The sequence below is a fragment of the Myxine glutinosa genome, chromosome 1 (genome assembly GCF_964187855.1).
Source record: "Myxine glutinosa chromosome 1, kmMyxGlut1.1, whole genome shotgun sequence".
Taxonomy (NCBI): Eukaryota; Metazoa; Chordata; class Myxini; order Myxiniformes; family Myxinidae; genus Myxine; species Myxine glutinosa.
In genome coordinates, this window is record NC_136261.1 from 145990470 (window position 1) to 146014562 (window position 24093).

Below are 24093 nucleotides of genomic sequence, written 5' to 3' on the forward strand. Positions count from 1 at the left end.
TCCAGAATCAAGCAATATTAATAAAACACACAATAAAAAAAATACAATCCTCATATCCACAACAATATATTTATTACAAAATTATTATTATCGCAAAATATATTTGCCCCACCTCCCCCCAATACTGCCACTCCCTCCTTCCCCCACCACCCCCAATACTGCCACTCCCCCTTCTCGCACCCCCAATACTGCCACTCTCCCTGCCCCTACTCTCCCAATACTGCCACTCCACTTCTCGCACTCCCCAATACTGCCACTCCCCTTCTCACACTCCCCAATACTGCCCCTCCACTCCCCCCACCACCCCCAATACTGTCACCCCTCCCTCCCCTACTCTCCCAATACTGTGACTCCCCCTTCCCCCACTCTCCCAATACTGCCACTCCCCCTTCCCCCACTCTCCCAATACTGCCACTCCCCCTTCCCCCACTCTCCCAATACTGCCAATCCCCTTCCCACACTACCCCAATACTGCCACTCCTCCTACCCTCACCACCCCCAATACTGCCACTCTTCCCTTCTCGCACTCCCGCAATAGTGCCACTCCCCCTTCTCCCACTCTACCAATACTGCCACTCCCCCTTCTCCCACTCTACCAATACTGCCACTCGCCCCTTCTCACACTCCCCCAATACTGCCACCCCCTTCCTCCATCACCCCCAATACTGCCACTCCCCCTTCTCACACTCTCAAAATACTGCCACCCCTGCCCCCACCACCCCCAATACTGCCACTCCCACCTTCTCCCACCACCCCCAATACTGCCACTCCCCCCTCTCGCACTCCCCAATACTGCCACTCCCCCTTCTCACACTCCCCCAATACTGCCACTCCCCCCCCCCCACCACCTCCAATACTCCCACTCCCTCCTTCTCCCACCTCCCCCAATACTGCCACTCCCCCCTTCCCCCCACCACCCCCAATACTGCCACTTCCCCTTCTCGCACCCCCCAGTACTGCCACTCCCTCCTTCTCCCACCAGGGCTTCTCCCAGAGCGTGTGAAGTTCTATAAAGTAAGAAGAGTTCAGACATGATATTTTCAAACATCTTTGCATGAGATAAGCTGTATTGTTTTTAATAAATGGCCAAAACTCGGGAAAAGTTGCAGTCGAGTCCAAAGAATAACAAGCGTTATGCCTAGGTCCCCCGTCGGTGAAGTGATGTGAGTTGACAAAGTGGAAGACGCAAGGCGGTCATCTTGGATTTTGACGTGGCGACCCAATTTTCAATAGCGTTCTTCCTTGTGCCTAGATACACCCAAACACCAAATTAGAAGTTAGTAGTTCGTTTATTTTTCAAGATATTTCGCTCACAAGTTTCAGATATACATGGCGGCGGCCATCTTGGATTTTGACGTGGGTTGCACCCACACACCAAATTAGAATTCGGTCCTTCGCTTACGCACGCACGCACGTATGCACGCACGTCCGCACGGACGGACGCACGCACGGACGGACGCATGGACGGACGCACACACGGACGGAGGGGAAAACCATAGTCCCCCTTTCGCTCCGCGGTGCGACCGGGGACAAAAAAAGTCTAAGAAAGTCTAGCAATAACTCATATTTAAAAGAAAAAATGTCCACTGCATGATGCTATAAATAAAATAAATAAAAACTTGAGTTAATCAGCTCTTCAGAATATACAAAGCATTGTACATAGAATGTACAGCGAATGTACATAGAATGTACAGCGAATATACATAGAATGTACAGTTAATGTGCAAATGAAGCCCTGTTATTTAATAGCTTGGACTCAAGGGTTTACAAGTAAATGTGGGACTTGGCACATCAGCATGAACATTATATTACTGCACTGATTACCGCACATCCTCAACATGCAATATGTTTAAACCGCTGATTATATGCACGTGAAACCTATTACACTTGTTTTGTAAACTTTCAAACAAATATTCACCCCTGTCTGGTTATGTTTTCACCCCTGTCTGGTTATGTTTTCACCCCTGTCTGGTTATGTTTTCACCCCTGTCTGGTTATGTTTTCACCCCTGTCTGGTTGTTTTCACCCCCGTCTGGTTATGTTTTCACACCCGTCTGGTTATGTTTTCACCCCTGTCTGGTTATTTTTTCACCCCTGTCTGGTTATGTTTTCACCCCTGCCTGGTTATGTTTTCACCCCTGCCTGGTTATGTTTTCACCCCTGTCTGGTTATGTTTTCACCCCTGTCTGGTTATGTTTTCACCCCCGTCTGGTTATGTTTTCACCCCTGTCTGGTTATGTTTTCACCCCTGCCTGGTTATGTTTTCACCCCTGTCTGGTTATGTTTTCACCCCTGTCTGGTTATGTTTTCACCCCCGTCTGGTTATGTTTTCACCCCTGTCTGGTTATGTTTTCACCCCCGTCTGGTTATTTTTTCACCCCCGTCTGGTTATGTTTTCACCCCCGTCTGGTTATGTTTTCACCCCCGTCTGGTCATGTTTTCACCCCCGTCTGGTCATGTTTTCACCCCTGTCTGGTTATGTTTTCACCCATGTCTGGTTATGTTTTCACCCCTGTCTGGTTATGTTTTCACCCCTGTCTTGTCATGTTTTCACCCCTGTCTGGTCATGTTTTCACCCCTGTCTGGTTATGTTTTCACCCCTGTCTGGTTATGTTTTCACCCCTGTCTGGTTATGTTTTCACCCCTGTCTGTTTATTTTTTCACCCCTGTCTGGTTATGTTTTCACCCCTGTCTGGTTATGTTTTCACCCCTGTCTGGTTATGTTTTCACCCCTGTCTGGTTATGTTTTCACCCCTCTCTGGTTATGTTTTCACCCCTGTCTGGTTATGTTTTCACCCCTGTCTGGTTATGTTTTCACCCCTGTCTGGTTATGGTTTCATCCATTTCTGGTTATGTTTTCACCCCTGTCTGGTTATGTTTTCACCCCTGTCTGGTTATGGTTTCACCCATTTCTGGTTATGTTTTCACCCCTGTCTGGTTATGTTTTCACCCCTGTCTGGTCATGTTTTCACCCCTGTCTGGTTATGTTTTCACCCCTGTCTGGTTATGTTTTCACCCCTGTCTGGTTATGTTTTCACCCCTGTCTGGTTATGTTTTCACCCCTGTCTGGTTATGTTTTCACCCCTGTCTGGTTATGTTTTCACCCCTGTCTGGTTATGTTTTCACCCCTTTCTGGTTATGTTTTCACCCCTTTCTGGTTATGTTTTCACCCCTGTCTGGTTATGTTTTCACCCCTGTCTGGTTATGTTTTCACCCCTGTCTGGTTATGTTTTCACCCCTTTCTGGTTATGTTTTCACCCCTTTCTGGTTATGTTTTCACCCCTGTCTGGTTATGTTTTCATCCCTGTCTGGTTATGTTTTCACCCCTGTCTGGTTATGTTTTCACCCCTGTATGGTTATGTTTTCACCCCTGTCTGGTTATGTTTTCACCCCTTTCTGGTTCTGTTTTCACCCCTGTCTGGTTATGTTTTCACCCCTGTCTGGTTATGTTTTCACCCCTGTCTGGTTATGTTTTCACCCCTGTCTGGTTATGTTTTCACCCCTGTCTGGTTATGTTTTCACCCCTGTCTGGTTATGTTTTCACCCCTGTCTGGTTATGGTTTCACCCCTTTCTGGTTATGTTTTCACCCCTTTCTGGTTCTGTTTTCACCCCTTTCTGGTTATGTTTTCACCCCTGTCTGGTTATGTTTTCACCCCTGTCTGGTTATGTTTTCACCCCTGTCTGGTTATGGTTTCACCCATTTCTGGTTATGTTTTCACCCCTGTCTGGTTATGTTTTCACCCCTGTCTGGTCATGTTTTCACCCCTGTCTGGTCATGTTTTCACCCCTGTCTGGTTATGTTTTCACCCCTGTCTGGTTATGTTTTCACCCCTGTCTGGTTATGTTTTCACCCCTGTCTGGTTATGTTTTCACCCCTGTCTGGTTATGTTTTCACCCCTTTCTGGTTATGTTTTCACCCCTTTCTGGTTATGTTTTCACCCCTGTCTGGTTATGTTTTCACCCCTGTCTGTTTGTTTGTTACTTGGCAATTTTTTTTTTGATAAGTATGTTGATCACTCCAGTTTGTGTGTTTGTCTGTCCGCTCACTTGTACGTGAATACAGATCACAATTTTAAACCCATCTTCACGAAACTTCATCAAATGGTAGGGCTGGTGGTTCGACAGAATTAAATATATTTTTGATGTCCAAAGGTCAACATAGGCCAAAGGTCAACCACCTTTTGCAAATTTCTAAAGTCCTCAATTTTTAGTCCGATTGACTTGAAATTTGAATAGGATTTTCATATCTGTGAACTGAATTCAACCAATATATAGCACTATATCTCAAAATGGTATGGAAGGATTCAAACTAAGCTTGACGGACAGGTTGGGTGTGTGACAAGGTCGAATCAATTTGATTTTGGTGAAGATCGGAATACGGATCCAGATACGAGATGTTTTTTAAAATTTTTAAAGTGATTCTTCACCAATGATGATTGGGGCCCAAAAACGATATGTAGAATGATCCCTCAAAACGTTGAGGATGGATTGTGACGAAACTAGGTGGATCAGTTGGTTCGATGAGAAGGACAAGCCAATTAGGTTTTGGTTCAGGTTAGCAGATCCGGCCTATCAGTGGGATGGAAAACGCAAACTGTTCATCCTGGTGGAGGTTTGCACTCTACCGAGTGGCGGTCTACAAGGATGATTTAAAAGTCCAGAGACAAAGGAAGGATAAGAAAAAACAAAACAAAGAAACTTTCTTATGTTTCCAGACTTTTTAATTCACCCTGAAATTTGCTCCTGAAGTGATTTGGGGTTAATTTATGCAAAGTGTCTGCAATTGTTACCCTCGCCAGATGAGAGGGTATCGGTATTGCATGTCTGTCTGGTGTTTTTTCTGTTTGTCCGCACAGAATAAATATGATTTTCTCTGCAACCGTTGGTCCGATTGACAGGAAATTTTCACCATGGGTGCACCTCCACCTGTATAATGTTTTAATGATAATTATGACGTCATAGGTCACGTGGTTCGGCCGCCATCTTGGAAAAACCGAAACACTTTGCACCTCTATATCTCCGAAAGCGCTGCATTGAAAAAATTGAGACATGCTCATTGCAAAGAACTCTCCATGGGGAATAAAATATGTTAATGATGATCTCATAGATGCCGCCATTATGACGTCATAATTCGACAAGTACAAAACTTCATCCGATCAAGATGAAATTTCTTGAGCATCATCTAGGGATAAATTGGTGGAGAAAAAAAGAAAAGAAATAATGATGACGTCATCGGTCACGTGGTTCGGCCGCCATATTTATTTTAACACAAAAAATTTAAAAGCCACTAAAATCACGTCCTGGCGATTGTCCGCAATCTCTGATTGCTCTTTCTTGTTACTTATGCAACTGAGAATCGTCTGATTTTCTCTGTTAATTTAATCTACAGTATTCCCATTTTACCTGCATGTTTAGCTTGATCAATTTGGAGTAGTTTGTGAAGGCTCTCGATATTCGGGTTGATTTGAAAGCATCATGAGATAAGCTGAGGAGGAATCAAAATATGAAAACCTTGGAGGGGGCCCGGTGACTACCTTTTGCAGGTCACTGTACATGCGTAAGGGATAGAAGAGAATATAAGGAGGGAAGGGGCAGGAGATTGATGAGAGCATATTGATAAGGCACTGGGGGAAACGTTGGATTGACCAAATGCCTGACAGGAGCTCATCAAGGAAGTGCAGGGTGTGCCGGCCTGTGTGTGTGACTGGAGACAAGGCCCAAGCATCTGAGAGCAAGTACCATGTAGAGAAGTGTGGTTGAGTATGAGTGTTAAAAAGGCAGCACCGCTGCTTGTGGTCTGTGTGTGCCACATGACTGGGCACAAAAAGTTAGATGCTGTGTCCTGAATGTAGCACAGCTGTGTACTGACTTGCTTGTGTTCCTTTATGATTGTGCACAAGCTGCTGGGCATGAGTGTTGGGATGGCAACGCAGCCATATACTTGCATTCGTGTGGTGTGCCATGCAATTGTGTGCACGTGGACGCGGCGGTAGTTGAAACAGCAAAAACAAGGCCAGTCCAGAGATAATCAGCTCGATCCAAATTAAGAGCATTCAATAGTGCAAGTGGTTTGTGAGCCATGACTTCTGGCTAATGGACATCCCATGTGGCTTTGAGGCAATGGCTGTGGCACAGTTGATGATATTCTGTACCTAGAATTAAATCCCATATAGGCTACAGTATGTATAATTGGTCCATTTTCTACTAATGTCCTTCTAATTGACATTAAATTACACTGATGTCTAATAATGCCTTTGTCCTGCATGTGAATTATTTGTGAGCTCCACAATTTATCTTATATCAATCTAAAAATAGAAAAAACTTACAAGAGGACAATCTATCTGTACCTAAACCTAATCTAAAGCTATCTGTACCTAATCCTTCTGTCATTATTTGTGTTAATGAGTATGCTCAAATAATAATTTGTCATCTGATTGAGAAAGAGAAATAAATCAAGTTTCCTTTTGAGGAACTTTAACACAGGAGGAGGCCATTAGCCCCTTAAGCCTGCACATTGGTTGCCAACGTATGGTTGTCTGTGCTCCATCCTTTTCTAAATCCTGAACCTTAAGCGAGGAAGCAGGACATACTACTTCTACATTCTTTGGAATGACTTGGCGTGAGTTTGATTCAAACCTTACACCTCCTAGACTTGGAGTGCAGGCTCTAACTATTACGCCACCAAGTCTGGTGAGAAGAACAGAAGAAAACAGTTCAAATGTAAGCATTGGTACGCCAAGCCCACAGAGATCCTTGCTGTGATCCTGATGAAGTCAGCAGGATGGCTCGTTAAGCTTACTACATATTTGCAAACACATTTACCATTAGTGACAACGTGCCACGATGCCAATGCTTTTCCCCAATGGCAGGGCTATTTATATCATTATTGTTTGATAGCAGGTCCCTTCATTTTGACCCCTTTACCTTTACAAATGGAGGATGGATGGACATTTTCTTTGTGTAATATTTTCATGATTCTCACAGTGGTAATTTCCTTTGAGGTAACAAAACAGTAATTAAGCCTCCCCCTCTAGCATAGGTAAAGGCATATTGCTACTGGAAGGTTTGTTTCTACATTTGACGCCCCAAATTTTTAATGGTACTACAGAGTTTCTTCGACCCATAAGAGTACTAAACCACCATTTAGAAAAATAAAATTCTTCCTGCACTCTCAACATTCGAATTTCCATTTTTTTTTTCCAATTTTCCGAGTTGTATCTCAGCTGGCTGCAACTTCCATAATGAAATATTGCAGCCATAATTTTAATAGAAAGTATGCAGGGTTGATCTCTTTTTTACCTGACCTAATTAATTTAGGTCATGATCTCATTGTAGGCTTTAACATTTTTCACCACAACTCGACTAAAGTTCGTCAAATCGGAACGAAATTTCCCTCATTTACATAGGTTAAAGCAGTGGTTCCCAACCTTTTCTATGCCCCACACCCCTAGGAAATATTTGATTAATGTTCGCACCCCCTACAAAAGTAATATCACATTTGAAGATGAAGAAGTCAAATTTTTGAACCACAAATTGAACCACATACAAGACTGTGGGTGAACAAATTGAACTAAAAAATAAGATTTTAACTCAGTGCATGAAATGCAAATATAAATTGAGCAATTAGATTCGAATTTATTCAGAAAAAAATGAAACAGTAAAATCAATCCCAATTGTGAACATAAAATTTAATGACTTCTATATTTTTGAGCCACGAATTGAACCACATACAATACTGTGGGTGAACAAATTGAACTAAAAAATAAGATTTTAACTCAGTGCATGAAATGCAAATATAAATTGAGCAATTAGATTCGAATTTATTCAGAAAAAAAATGAAACAGTAAAATCAATCCCAATTGTGAACATAAAATTCAATGACTTCTATATTTTTGAGCCATGAATTGAACCACATACAATACTGTGGGTGAACAAATTGAACTAAAAAATAAGATTTTAACTCAGTGCATGAAATGCAAATATAAATTGAGCAATTAGATTCGAATTTATTCAGAAAAAAATGAAACAGTAAAATCAATCCCAATTGTGAACATAAAATTTAATGACTTCTATATTTTTGAGCCACGAATTGAACCACATACAATACTGTGGGTGAACAAATTGAACTAAAAAATAAGATTTTAACTCAGTGCATGAAATGCAAATATAAATTGAGCAATTAGATTCGAATTTATTCAGAAAAAAAATGAAACAGTAAAATCAATCCCAATTGTGAACATAAAATTCAATGACTTCTATATTTTTGAGCCATGAATTGAACCACATACAATACTGCGGGTGAACAAATTGAACTCCAAAAATAAGATTTTAACTCAGTGCATGAAATGCAAATATAAATTGAGCAATTAGATTTTAATTTACAAAGAAAAAATTTGAAACAGTAAAATCAATCCCAATTGTGAACATAAAATTCAATGACTTCTTTGTTCCTGCTTCTCTTTCATGATTTTGTCTAAACGTGGAACTTTCTTGCTGACTGCGATCCGCAGGTCTGCCTGTGGATTCAGGTGATTCCTAGATTTTGTCTTGATTGACAAAAGAGAACTGAATCCAGATTCACACAAGTATGTCGTTGCAAATGGAATGAGGACACGGAGTGCTTTTCCACCAAGTCTTGGGAACATATCCAGTGCTGCACACCAAAACTCCTCTAAAGTCTTGCTTTCAAATTGCATTCCAAGAACGCGATTTGTCTGCAAATCAATAAGATCTTCCTTCAGTTCTTCATCATTTGACATTTTCTCCATATTGTAGGAATATGGATTCATGATCCATTCTTCTGAAATCTTCAGGTCTCCAGCAGCAAAATATCCATCAAACGATTCTGACAGCATTTCCAAATGAGCCACAATTTCTTCACGCACAGTAGGAGTTATGGATCCAGCATCATCAACCATCTCTTCAAGTGAAGGAAAATTTGAGAGATTGCCTCTTTCCATCCTTTGACGCCAAAGACGTAACTTTTCTTTGAAGGCATTCAACTTTTCACAAGCCTTCAATATGCTTATCCCTTTTCCTTGAAGAGAAACACCCAGGTCATTCATACGAGTGAAAATGTCAGTTCAGTAAGCCAGCATTTGGGCGAATTGCTGCGATTCCAATGCCCCAACCAGATCACATTCACGCTCTTCCAGGAAAAACTTTGATTTCTTCCCGCAGTTCAAAGAAGTGGGTTAAAGCTTGTCCTCGTGACAACCAACGGACTTCTGTGTGGAAAAGCAAAACTGAATGTTCACTTCCCAGATCTTCACAAAATGATTTGAAGATCCGATGGTTCAAAGCTCACCCCCTGATCCAGTTGATGATCTTCACACAAGTATCAAGGACTTTCTTCAAATTTGGAGGCAATGTTTTTGATGCCAAAGCATGTCGATGAAGAAAACAATGGGTAACTTGCAGGTCTGGAATCTCCTTTTTCATCAATGCAGAAAAGCCAGATTTATTTCCAAGCATTGCAGGTGCCCCGTCAGTGCACACAGAACCAATGACTTTGATATCTAAATCATGTTTGGCAAAGAAGTCTTTCACCAGCTGCATCACATCCTTTGCAGTTGTGCTTGATTTCAAATCTTCACAAAACAGGAAATCTTCCTTCACAGCACCATCATTGACATACCTCACTAATGTGATGAGTTGACAACAACTGGAGACATCAGTTGACTCATCCAACTGAATAGAGATTTTAAGAGGACTAACTCTGATATCTGAGATGACTTGGTCCAAAATATCTTCACTCAAATCACTGATTCGGTTGTGAATGACATTATTTGATCGGGGCACCTGTTCAAATTTTTCTTGCTTCTTTGCCCAGGATAGTTGTTGCCATTTCCAGTGCACATGGCTTGATGAGATATTCTGCAATTGTATGGGGCTTCTTGGATTTGGCTACTGCATATGCCACTTGGTATGAAGCAAGAAGTAGTGGTTTTTCAACAGAAACGAAACCCAACTTTGGAAGAGTTCCTACAGAATCAAAACGAGCTCTTTTGATTTTCAATGACCCAACATCATGTCCTTCAACATCAGCTCCGTCATGTTTGTTCTTGAAGTGCTCTTGAAGCTTGGATGGTTTCAGATTTGAGTTGGAAAACACAACACTACGAAGAGTGCACTGGGGTTTTTGCAAGCCATCATTTCCCATTATGCAAGTGAAACCAAAGCGCACATAGTCATCATTCCATTTCCTTCTTTTTGACATGATGAAGGGTTAATCTGCAAAACAGAAAGAGATAAATATGAGCTGATATGAGAAAAAATATAAAAATATGTAAAAAGTATACAATGGTGTATACAGGTTACAACAAGTTGCTACACAATTAGAGTTTGTGCTGAAAAAAGACAAAAAAAATGAATAAAGTAGAAAGACTTAAAAGTTTTATGTCATGTTGGCAGATGGCTGAGTGATGACTCGTGACACACGATGACAAGGACACAAGCCACTCTTTGTCGCACCCCCACATATTCCATCTCACACCCCCTGGGGGTGTGGGCACCCCAGGTTGGGAACCCCTAGGTTAAAGCAAGCTGCATTTAAGGTTAATTTACATTATACCATTGCAGAACAATGGCACTTTTTATGTTCAGTCACCACATTTTAGGTAAGCATAAGTATATTGGAACAGATTAACTTAAGGTAAGTCACAGTAGTATAATAGTAAGTATTTGGTTGTATATTTGGTTGCAATAACTGCTCTTGATATCCATTGACATCACCAAACTCTTGGTATCCTTCTTTGAGATGTTTTCCTATGTCTTTACTGCAGCCATTTTCAGTTGTTGTTTGTTTTGGGGGTTTCTGACTTTAGTCTCCTCTTCAACAAGTGAAATTCATGCTCCATTGGATTTAAATCAGAAGATTGACTTGGCCAGTCTAAAAGCTCCCACTTTTTACCCTCACGAACTCCTTGGTTGTATTGGCAGTGTTTTTTGGGTCATTGTCTTGCTGCATGATGAAATGCCACTCAATGAGTTTAGAGGCATTTTCTTGTATATTAGCGGACAAAATGTTCTTGTGCTCTTCCAAATTCATTCTGCTGTTGTCATTATTTACATCATCATTAAAGATGAATGAGCGAGTTCCAGAGGTAGCCATGCAAGCCCAAGCCATGACACTACTTAAATCATGCTTCACATATGAGGTAGTATGATTTGGATCATTTGCAGTTCCTTCGTTTCTCCACAATTTCACCTTTTCATCACTTTGGTAAAGGTTTATCTTGGTCTCATTTGACCATAAAACGTTGTCATTTGTCCTCTGTATGTCCTCTGTACTTCTTTGCAATTCTGGCCATTCTATTCTTGGTGCTGATGAGAGGTTTGCAACTTGCGCTTTAGCCTTTGTAATTCTGCTGTTGACGTCTTTTGCGAATGGTAGATTGTGATACTTTCAACCCTGCACTTTGGAGGTTGTTGGTGATGTCACTGACAGTTGTTTTAGGCTTTTTTTCCACAGCTCTGATGATTTTTCTGTCAACTACAGTTGTTTCCCTGGTGGACCTGGTCATTGTCTAATGCTAAGTACACTAGTGGTTTATTTTTATTTTTAAGATATTCAAAATTGTTGTGTTTGCTATGCCCAATTTTTGTGCTTTGGTTCTAATTGAATTATTCTGTTCTTTCAGCTTCCTAATTGCTTGTTTTTCTTTCATAGGTAGTTCTCTGGTCTTCATATTGGTTTATGCCGACTCATTCCAAAGGTAGACTCCCAAGGCAAGAGCAAAGGCTAAAACCAGGATTACACATTCACAACTCTTTTATGTATGAACGATCATTGCAATAAGAAACACCTCAGCAACTAGAACGGCACTCAGTAGAGAGCATACCTCTGCCTGGTTAGCCATATCACTCAATGGTGAAGAATCATTTTAAAAATTCTACTGGCTGGAACAGGATCTTCACCAAAATTGAATCGATCCTTCCTCATCACAAACACAACCTGTCCAACAAGTTTCGTCCAAATCCATTCATAACTTTTTGAGAGATCCCGCTATGTATAGTTTTTGGCCCGATCTCCCAATAGTGAAGAATCACTTAAGAAAAATTAAATAATTCTCATATCCGAATCCATATTCAGATCTTCACCAAAATCGAATCAAATCGTCCTTGTCAGACACCCAACTGGTCCACCAAGTTTCGTCCAAATCCGTCCACAACTTATTGAGACATCCTGCTATGTAAAGTTTTTGGCCCGATCTACCAATGGTAAGGAATCATTTTAAAAATTCTAGTAGCTGGATCCGAATTAGGATCTTCACCAAAATCTAATCATTTCGTCCTTGTCACATATGCTATATCTCTGCCAAATATCGTCTGAATCTGTCCACAACGTTTTGAGATATTTTGTTCACAAACAAACAAACAGATGAAAAATCGGTCAGAGACCGAGGACTTGTCGGAATTTACTTTTTTATTGGCCATTTAAGACAAATATGGCGGCCGAACCACGTGACCGATGACGACATCATTAACATATTTTATTCCCCATGGAGAGTTCTTTACAATGAGCCATGTCTCAATTTTTTCTATTCAGCACTTTCGGAGAAAGGGAGGTGCAAAGTTTTTCCAAGATGGCGGCCGAACCACGTGACTGATGACATCATCATTAACATATTTTATTCCCCATGGAGAGTTCTTTACAATGAGCCATGTCTCAATTATTTCTATTCAGCACTTTCGGAGAAAGGGAGGTGCAAAGCTTTTCGGTTTTTCCAAGATGGCGGCCGAACCACGTGAGCGATGACGTCTTCATTAACACGTTTTATTCCCCATGGAGAGATCTTTACAGTGAGCCATGTCTCAATTTTTTCTGTTCAGCACTTTTGGAGATATAGTGGTGCAAAGTTTTGCCGTTTTTCCAAGATGGCGGCCAAACCACGTGACTGATGACGTCATCATTAACATATTTTATTCCCCATGGAGAGTTCTTTACAATGAGCCATGTCTCAATTTTTTCTATTCAGCACTTTTGGAGAAAGGGAGGTGCAAAATTTTCCGGTTTTTCCAAGATGGCTGCCGAACCACGTGAGCGATGACGTCTTCATTAACACGTTTTATTCCCCATGGAGAGATCTTTACAGTGAGCCATGTCTCAATTTTTTCTGTTCAGCACTTTTGGAGATATAGTGGTGAAATTTTTGCCGTTTTTCCAAGATGGCGGCCAAACCACGTGATTGATGACGTCATCATTAACATATTTTATTCCCCATGGAGAGTTCTTTACAATGTGCCATGTCTCAATTTTTTCTGTTCAGTACTTTCGGAGATATAGAGGTGCAAAGTTTTTCAAAGATGGCGGCCGAACCACGTGACCGATGACGTCATCAATTGGGCACAGTCTATTCCCGGGCAAGACCAATATGTGTGCAAAGTTTGGCGATTCTACGTGCAACGGTGTAGACGTAGTGCTGCAAACAGACAGACAAACAGACAGATGAAAAATCAGTCAGAGACCGAGGACTTGCCGGAATGTACTTTTTTATCGGCCATTTAGAACAAATATGGCGGCTGAACCACGTGATAGATGACGTCATCATTAACATATTTTATTCCCCATGGAGAGTTCTTTACAATGAGCCATGTCTCAATTTTTTCCATTCTGCACTTTTGGAGATATAGTGGTGCAAAGTTTTCCCGTTTTTCCAAGATGGCGGCCGAACCACGTGACCGATGGCATCATCATTAACATATTTTATTCCCCATGGAGAGTTCTTTACAATGAGCCATGTCTCAATCTTTTCTATTCAGCACTTTCAGAGATATGGAGGTGCAAAATTTTTCGGTTTTCCAAGATGGCGGCCGAACCACGTGACATATGACGTCATCATTAACATCTTTTATTCCCCATGGAGAGTTCTTTACAATGAGCCATATCTCAATTTTTTCTGTTCAGCACTTTTGGAGATATGGAGGTGCTAAGTTTTTCGGTTTTTCCAAGATGGCGGCCGAACCACGTGACCTATGACGTCATCATTAACATATTTTATTCCCCATGGAGAGTTCTTTACAATGAGCAATGTCTCAATTTTTTCTGTTCAGCACTTTCGGAATATATCGAGGTGCAAATTTTTTCCAAGATGGCGGCCGAACCACGTGACCGATGACGTCATCATTAACATATTTTATTCCCCATGGAGAGTTCTTTCCAATGAGCCATGTCTCAATTTTTTCTATTCAGCACTTTCGGAGATATGGAGGTGCAAAGTTTTTCGGATTTTCCAAGATGGCGGCCGAACCACGTGACCGATGACGTCATCATTAACATATTTTATTCCACATGGAGAGTTCTTGACAATGAGCTATGTCTCAATTTTTTCTATTCAGCACTTTTGGAGATGTGGAGGTGCAAAGCTTTTCAGTTTTTCCAAGATGGCGGCCGAACCACGTGACCGATGACGTCATCATGAACACAATTTATTCCCCATGGAGAGTTCTTTTCAATGAGCCACGTCTCAATTTTTTCTATTCAGCACTTTCAGAGATATGGAGGTGCAAAGTTTTTCGTTTTTTCCAAGATGGCGGCCGAACCACGTGACTGATGACATCATCATTAACATATTTTGTTCCCCATGGAGAGTTCTTTCCAATGAGCCATGTCTCAATTTGTTCTATTCAGCACTTCCGGAGATATGGAGGTGCAAAGTTTTACGGTTTTTCCAAGATGGCGGCCGAACCACGTAACGGGTGACGTCATCATTAACACATTTTATTCCCCATGGAGAGTTCTTTCCAATGAGCTATGTCTCAATTTTTTCTATTCAGCACTTCCGGAGATATGGAGGTGCAAAGTTTTTCGGTTTTTCCAAGATGGCGGCCGAAACACGTGACCGATGACGTCATAAATTGGGCACAGTCTATTCCAGGGCAAGACGAATATGTGTGCAAAGTTTGGCGATTCTCTGTCCAACGGTGTAGACGCAGTGCTGCAAACAGACAGACAGACAAACGAACAGATCAACATACTTGCCGGAAAATTTTTTCCGGCAAATAACAAACAAACGAACAGATCAACATACTTGCCGGAATCTTTTCCGGCAAGTAACAAACAGACAAACGAACAGATCAACATACTTGCCGGAATTTTTTTCCAGCAAGTAACAAACAGACAAACGAACAGATCAACATACTTGCCGGAATTTTTTTCCGGCAAGTAACAAACAGACAGATGAAAAATCGGTCAGAGACCGAGGACTTGCCGGAATTTACTTTTTAACGGCCATTTCGGACAAATATGGCGGCCGAACCACGTGACCGATGACATCATCATTAACATTTTTTATTCCCCATGGAGAGTTCTTTACAATGAGCCATGTCTCAATTTTTTCTATTCAGCACTTTTGAAGATATGGAGGTGCAAATTTTTTCGGTTTTTCCAAGATGGCGGCCGAACCACCTGATTGATGACGTCATCATTAACATATTTTATTCCCCATCGAGAGTTCTTTACAATGAGCCTTGTCTCAATTTTTTCTTTTCAGCACTTTCGGAGATATGGAGGTGCAAAGTTTTTCGGTTTTTCCAAGATGGCGGCCAAACCACGTGACCGATGACGTCATCGTTTTGGCACAGTATATTTGAGGTCAAGACCAATATGTGTGCAATGTTTGGCGATTCTACGTGCAATGGTGTAGACGTAGTGCTTCAAACAGACAAACACAGACAAACAGACAAACGAACAGATCAACATACTTGCCGGTATCTTTTCCGGCAAGTAACAAACAGACAGACAAACGAACAGATCAACATACTTGCCGGAATCTTTTCCGGCAAGTAACAAACAGACAGGGATGAAAACATAATCTCCGTCCACCTTTGGTGGCGGAGGTAACAAGAAACACCTGTCAGTCATCTGTTCCAATACTTTTGCTCACCTAAAATGGGGAGACTGAACATTAAAAGTGTTATTGTTCTGCAATGGTAAAACATATATGCAGAGAAAGCTGACCTTTGAACTCTTGCCTCATATTCATGCACAGATTCCCTCATGCACAGATCTGCAAAAATATATCCTAGCAACTACAGACCAATCAGCCTTCTCCAAATTATCAGCAAAGTCATGGCATCCATCATTGCTTCAGATATGAAATCTTTCCTCTTCTCCAATGGCTTGATCTCTGACTATCAATTTGGTTTCAGACCTGGTCACTCTACTCTGGACATGCTGCTTCTGCTTTCTCAACAATGGATGGAGGTCCTCAACACCAAACAGGATATTAAAGCTGTCTCCCTTGACATTTCACGTGCCTTCGATATGGTCTGGCACCCCGCTCTGCTCACCAAACTCTCCTCTTTTGGTATCCATGGAAATCTCCACACATGGCTGGCGGACTTCCTCTCTAGTCATAGTCAACGTGTGGCCCTGAATGGGTTTCTCTCATCTCCTCTTCCTGTTCAGGCTGGAGTTCCCAAAGGCAGTGTTCTGGGCCCTGTGCTTTTTCTGGTCTTCATCAATGATCTCTCTGACTCTCTTGAAAATCCTCCCTATCTCTTTGCTGATGACTCCACTCTCTGCCGCTCCATTCCTCATCCCTCAGATCGGCAGTCTGCAGCCTCTTCACTCTTTGCACACCTGGACAAAATCACAGACTGGGCAAACAAGTGGAACATGTCTTTCAATCCTGACAAATCTCACACTCTTACGATGTCTCTCCGAAAAGACCGACTGGACAACCCTCCCATCCACTTTCTGAATAATCCTCTCCAAGAAGTTCTGTCACTCAAGCTTTTGGGTCTCACTATCTACCATGATCTTTCCTGGGAAAACTACATTTCCAAGCTGGCCTCCAAAGCCAGTCGCCGACTGGGCATCCTCCATCATGCGAAGTCCTTCCTTGGTACACCTGAGCTCCTCACTAATTACAAGGCTTTCATCCGCAGCTCTATGGAATACTGCTCTCCCCTCTGGTCTGGTGCTCCTGCCTCACACCTAGCTCGTCTTCACGCTGTTGAAACCAAAGCGTTCAGAATCATTGGAATCTCCCGCGATGAAGCTAACTCCAAGGGCCTTTCACTCACTCACCGCAGGCAGGTTGGTGGTCTTTCCGTCTTCTACCGACTCCTCTCTGGCCTTGCCCCCCCCCCCCCAGCTCTCTCTGGGCTCTGTCCCCCAAATATTCCGACAGGTCGCACAAGATCTGCATGCAACCTTCTTATGGTTAAACTGCCAAAATCAAGACTTTCTGCTCACCTTCACTCCTTCATTCCTCTTTTCTCCCGCCTCTGGAACAAACTCCCTCACTCTCTTCAATCCCACTCCATCCTCCAGGTCTTTAAAACAGCTGTTCACCACCATCTCTTATCTTCCCCCATCCAAAACCTTGATCTTTTCTACCCCCGATAATTTTGGTTCCCTTGTGTTTTATACCTCCTCCCCCCCCCCCCCCCCCTTCCTACGCCTCCTCCTCCCAAGCCCTCTCCCTCCCACACTTCTCCCTGCTCTCAAATGTTGTGTTTGTGTGCTTCCCCTTCTCTACCCATCTTGTCTTCCGCTCCCTCTTTTTATATATTTTGTTTGTCTGGTTGATTTGTTTGTGAAATAAATGTTAGCTCTTTCACGAGCCTCGATTCAGTATCCAAACAAAAAAAGGGAAAAAAAAAAAAAAGCACCCTCTGGTACAACGAAGAATTCAAAGTGGATTCTACGATGGTGAGCTGCCCAGGCCCTGATGCAGCAAAGCTGCCCCAAACCATAATATTTCCACCACCATGCTTTACAGTTGGAATCAGGTTCTTGTGGTCAAATGCTGTCTTTGGTTTTCACCAAACATGTCTTCTGGTACTGTGGCCAAATAGCTCTACCTTTGACTCATCTGTCGAGAGCACATTGTTCCAGAAGTGCTGGTGTATACCTAGGTGTTCATTGGCAAACTTTAGCCTTGCCCTGATGTTCTTTCTGGACAGCAAAGGTTTCCTCCTGGCACACCTCCCATGTAGATCAAATTTGTGCAGCCTCTTTCTAATGGTAGACTCGTGCACTTTGACATCAACAATGGCAAGAGCTACTTGAAGGTTCCGTGATGACATTCTGGGGTTCTTAGATACTTCTTTCAGCATCTTGCGGTCTGCTCTCGGGCTGAACTTGCTGGGGTGGCCTGGCCTGAACAAGTTGGCAGTTGTTTGGAATCTTCTCCACTTGTCGATGATCTTCCGGACAGTCGAATGATTGATTTCAAATTGTTTAGAGATCTTTTCAAATCCCTTCCCAGACACTCGCACACTTCAACAACAAAGAGCAAACCAAACTAAATGTCTGAGGTTTAAATAAGACAGTTTCCTCCAAGATGCTCTCTAACGACGTTCTAATCATTTGCACCTGAGCTGGTGCACCTGATTCTAATTTTAGGTATTGGAAGTAGTGATAAATGTAGGGGTGTACTTACTTTTTCCACATGCGAAAGTTGCATTCATGTTTTTTTTAATTATTATACAATGGACTACAAAATGTAAATGTTTCATGATATTTGTTATATTATATCACCTTTATCTATCAATATTGTTGAAATGAAGATCAAATAGCTGTATGTTGAAATATGTTGAAAAAGTCAAAACTTTACATGGGGTGTACTTACTTTTTCATGTGACTATGTTCTCCACATTCTCATAATAAAGGTTTGTTGAAAATTTTATGACAAAAGATCAGATGGTCAAAGATATGGCTTGGACAGTCACACCGAAACTTAATGGTAAATAAATAAAGGAACTGGGAAGCGATTAAAAAAAATAAAATCCGTTTTATGTTTTACGCACTATCATTATGTCAGAAGCAAACCTCCGCCTGGTTGGCCATATCACTCAATGGTGAAGAATCATTAAAAAAAATTATACTAGCTGCACCCAGATGAATGTATGAACGATCATTGCAATAAGAAACACCTGAGCCCGAACAGCTGCAACCGCGACCACCTGTAGTCAAAAAGGCACCCTGAATAATGATATATATGTATATGTATGTATGTATATATATATATATATATATATATATATATATATATATATATATATATATATATATATATATATATATATATATATACGTGTGTGTGTATGCAGTGTCTGTGTTGTGTTGTGTTGTCTTGTCTTGTGTTGTCACTGAACTACTTTCTCAAACTTTTGTGAAATCGTACCAAACTTCTGGTATGCACATATCTCTCCCGTCGGTATGTCCTAAGGGTATTTGTATTGAAAAATTTCCCAATTTTTTATTTTTATTTTTTGGAATATTTTCAGGAATTTTTTTTTTTCAACTTAGGTTTTCAACTTCAATTGATTATAAAATGTGATATCACGTATCTTACAAACACATTTGTGCAAAATAATTGTTTGAATTATGATTGGTTAAAACCATTACAAAACGGCAACTCGGGTACAGTCATTTATCTATATATCTACACATCTGGGCAGTGTCGGTGTTGTCACATAACGACTCCCTCAAACTTTTGTTTCCGTGGTTGTGAAGTGTTTTTAATAACGTGGTGGTGGTTTTGAATCACGTAGTGGTGAGGTATTTTGAATTATGTGGTGGTGAGGTGTTTTTAAATGACGTGGTGGTGAGGTGTTTTTAATTTCGTGGCTGTGAGGTGTTTTTATTACGTGTTTTATGGCTGTGAGGTGTTTTTAATTTCGAGGTGGTGAGGTGTTTTTATTACGTGTTTTATGGCTGTGAGGTGTTTTGAATTATGTGCTGGTGAGGTGTTTTAGATTACTTGGTGGTAAGGTGTTTTAAATTACTTGGTGGTGAGGTGTTTTAAATTACATGGTGGTGAGGTGTTTTGAATTACTTGGTGGTGAGGTGTTTTGAATTACTTGGTGGTGAGGTGTTTTAAATTACTTGGTGGTGAGGTGTTTTGAATTACTTGGTGGTGAGGTGTTTTGAATTACTTGGTGGTGAGGTGTTTTAAATTACTTGGTGGTGAGGTGTTTTGAATTACTTGGTGGTGAGGTGTTTTAAATTACTTGGTGGTGAAGTGTTTTGATTTACTTGGTGGTAAGGTGTTTTAAATTACTTGGTGGTGAGGTGTTTTGAATTACTTGGTGGTGAGGTGTTTTGAATTACGTGGTGGTGAGGTGTTTTAAATTAATTGGTGGTGAGGTGTTTTAAATTACTTGGTGGTGAGGTGTTTTGAATTACTTGGTGGTGAGGTGTTTTAAATTACTTGGTGGTGAGGTGTTTTAAATTACTTGGTGGTGAGGTGTTTTGAATTACGTGGTGGTGAGGTGTTTTAAATTACTTGGTGGTGAGGTGTTTTGAATTACTTGGTGGTGAGGTGTTTTGAATTACTTAGTGGTGAGGTGTTTTTATTACTTGGTGGTGAGGTGTTTTGAATTACTTGGTGGTGAGGTGTTTTGAATTACTTGGTGGTGAGGTGTTTTGAATTACTTGGTGGTGAGGTGTTTTGAATTACTTGGTGGTGAGGTGTTTTAAATTACTTGGTGGTGAGGTGTTTTGAATTACTTGGTGGTGAGGTGTTTTGAATTACTTGGTGGTGAGGTGTTTTGAATTACTTGGTGGTGAGGTGTTTTAAATTACTTGGTGGTGAGGTGTTTTAAATTACTTGGTGGTGAGGTGTTTTGAATTACGTGGTGGTGAGGTGTTTTAAATTACTTGGTGAGGTGTTTTGAATTACTTGGTGGTGAGGTGTTTTGAATTACTTAGTGGTGAGGTGTTTTTATTACTTGGTTGTGAGGTGTTTTGAATTACTTGGTGGTGAGGTGTTTTAAATTACTTGGTGGTGAGGTGTTTTGAATTACTTGGTGGTGAGGTGTTTTGAATTACTTGGTGGTGAGGTGTTTTGAATTACTTGGTGGTGAGGTGTTTTGAATTACTTGGTGGTGAGGTGTTTTGAATTACTTGGTGGTGAGGTGTTTTGAATTACTTGGTGGTGAGGTGTTTTGAATTACTTGGTGGTGAGGTGTTTTGAATTACTTGGTGGTGAGGTGTTTTAAATTACTTGGTGGTGAGGTGTTTTGAATTACTTGGTGGTGAGGTGTTTTGAATTACTTGGTGGTGAGGTGTTTTGAATTACGTGGTGGTGAGGTGTTTTGAATTACTTGGTGGTGAGGTGTTTTGAATTACGTGGTGGTGAGGTGTTTTGAATTACTTGGTGGTGAGGTGTTTTGAATTACTTGGTGGTGAGGTGTTTTGAATTACTTGGTGGTGAGGTGTTTTGAATTACTTGGTGGTGAGGTGTTTTGAATTACGTGGTGGTGAGGTGTTTTGAATTACTTGGTGGTGAGGTGTTTTGAATTACTTGGTGGTGAGGTGTTTTGAATTACTTGGTGGTGAGGTGTTTTGAATTACGTGGTGGTGAGGTGTTTTGAATTACTTGGTGGTGAGGTGTTTTGAATTACGTGGTGGTGCCGTGTTTTGAATTACTTGGTGGTGAGGTGTTTTGAATTACGTGGTGGTGAGGTGTAATCGTCCCAAACTTCCAGTCTGCACCTACCCCTCCCCTATGTATGTGCTGAGGGGTTCTTTCTTGAAAAAAAAACATTCAACCTAAATCTTCAACCTAAATTGCCTATAAAAATGTAATATCACAAACACAACAAATACATTTGTGCAAAGTAATTGTTTGTATTATGATTGGTGAAAATCATGACAACACAGCAACTCATGTGCAGTCATTAGCCTCAGTTAAAATAAGCCCGGTCCTCAGTATCGACGCTTGGTGAGGCGAGCGCTGCGAGCCGAGCCAAGCTAGTGTGTATATATATATATATATAAAAATATATATACACACACACACACACACACACACACACACACACACACACACACACACACACACACACACACACACACACACACACGCCCACTATGTATATACATTACTATATATATATATACACCATTTAATCTTGGCTACATATGATGTATGACGTATATGACCCCTTTTGCCGCTGTCACTTGAAAAAAACCCATAAAGGACACTGATGAACACGACTATGATTCAACACGATGTCCTTTACCATAACAGGTCGACAGATCAGGAGGGTTATACTGGTTTTAACATAAATAATTTTTTTGAAGCAATCAACTCGACAACATAATCAATTGACCACATTGATTCTCAAAAACAAGTTTTAATTTCAGTGACATCAGTTTGTACATTTTGTTCATCACTGCTTGTTTACAAAAAGGTGAGTGAGGAGAATATATATATGATGTTTTTTTCTGTCTGTTGAACCAGTCATTCTTCACAGTTTAGACTTAGAGTTATGTTACATGCCATCAAAACCTCTTGAATGGTTTTGCACCGGCTTAATGACACATCAGTCAAACGAATGATGTTTGGTTCAAACACTTAGAATCAAATCTCCTTACATTTTAAAATATGCACTTGCATGAGAAAGTTTAAAATGTAATTAAATGTATGAGAGCAAAAGATGCTTTTCTTTGGTGCTAATAGCTGTTTTCAGGCTGAAATTGTTAGAATCAATAAATGTGTACAGTGATGTGGTTCAACTATTAGTACTGTCACATTAAAAAAAAACAAAAAAAAAAACTTAGATGCAAAAAAAAAATCTTTCAGCGAATTACAAATTGGAATTTGATGTGAACAGCCTGGTGTTGGCTTAGCGGTTAGGGTGCCGGCTTGGGATCCTAGGATCCTGGGTTCGAATCCCGGTCGATCGCTAAATTAACGCCAGGGGGGTTGACTCAGCCTGTCATCCTTCTGAGGTCGTTAAATTGAGTACCAGCTTGCTGGGATGAATGATCACGGTGTGTACCCTGATTTAGAATAGGTACACTGTATCCCTGCGCATTGTAAGAGGCGACCAAGGGTTGGCGTCAGGAAGGGCATCCGGCCATAAAAACATTGCCTCAAACAGGGAATAATGATTGTCATGGGGCCCGCAAGGCTAACCCCCGCTCTAGCGGGGAAAATGGCCTTTAACAAAAACGATCATTCATTCATTCATATTCAATTTGATGTGAATGCATCAATGGATGTGGCATCAATGGATGTGCCACCACCCGCTTTAGATAATGGATGTGCCACCACCCGCTTTAGATGTCAACCAGATGTTACATTTGATCTCAATTTAAAGGTCGAGAGAGAGAGAAAGAGAGAGAGAGAGAGAGAGAGAAAGAGAAAAGTAGAAGAGATAACATCAGATGCTTCCAACTCGAGTTATGATTTTCAAAGAGCACATGACCTTTGACCTGTTGAACTCAAGTTAAATGACTTCTTTTTAGTGAGGCAGTCCATACTTGTGCCAAATTCGGTTGAAATCCCTTCTGTGGTTAACAAGTTATTGGGGTAACAAAGATTTTAAATTGAAAGTCACATGACCAGGGACCTTTGACCTTTTGACACCAAAATTGAATCGTTCCTCTTTGCATCATTGTACATACTTGTAATGTACCAAGTTTGGTCAAAATTCCTTCAGTGGTTCTCAAGTTATCGCGGTAACGAAAATATGTTACGCACGCACGTATCGATGCACAGCCGGCTGGACAACTCAAAAACAGAATGCACCTTCAGCTGCGGAGACATGAAATCTTGAACTCACAGCACAGCTGGGACCAATGTACAGTTGTTTTAAAAATCCTCTTCTGCCTGATTGTTATTGCTCCAGAAGGTAGCAGTTTTTATTTGTTCTTGTCTTTTATCACCTTCTTTAGATAACCTTCTCTTGTACTTTGCAGACCAACTATTCCTATTTGTATCATCAGGTTTTGTATTCCACCAAAAACCTCATCACAAGGAAATTTTATTGGACCTACTGTCTCTTCAAAGACCAGATGTGAAACTCTTTGCAAACACTTACCATAAACGTTTGGTGGAAACTCAATTACTCAACCTATTGGACACCACCACCATCATCTATACATCTTGTCATGGCTGGACAGAACATCAAAGTTGATATTTGAGGGAAGAGCACTCTTAGTTGTTTAGTGTTCAACGGAATGAAGTGTCACAGTGTATGTCTTGCCACTTTGGGCCGTGCACTGGTATTCTCTCCGACACTCATTGATACACTGGAATCACAGGCTCTTGGCATCACTGTCATCTCTTCATGACGTAGAAGCCCTAAGACTGCTGCTTGTATATCAAAGTCAAGTTTACGGT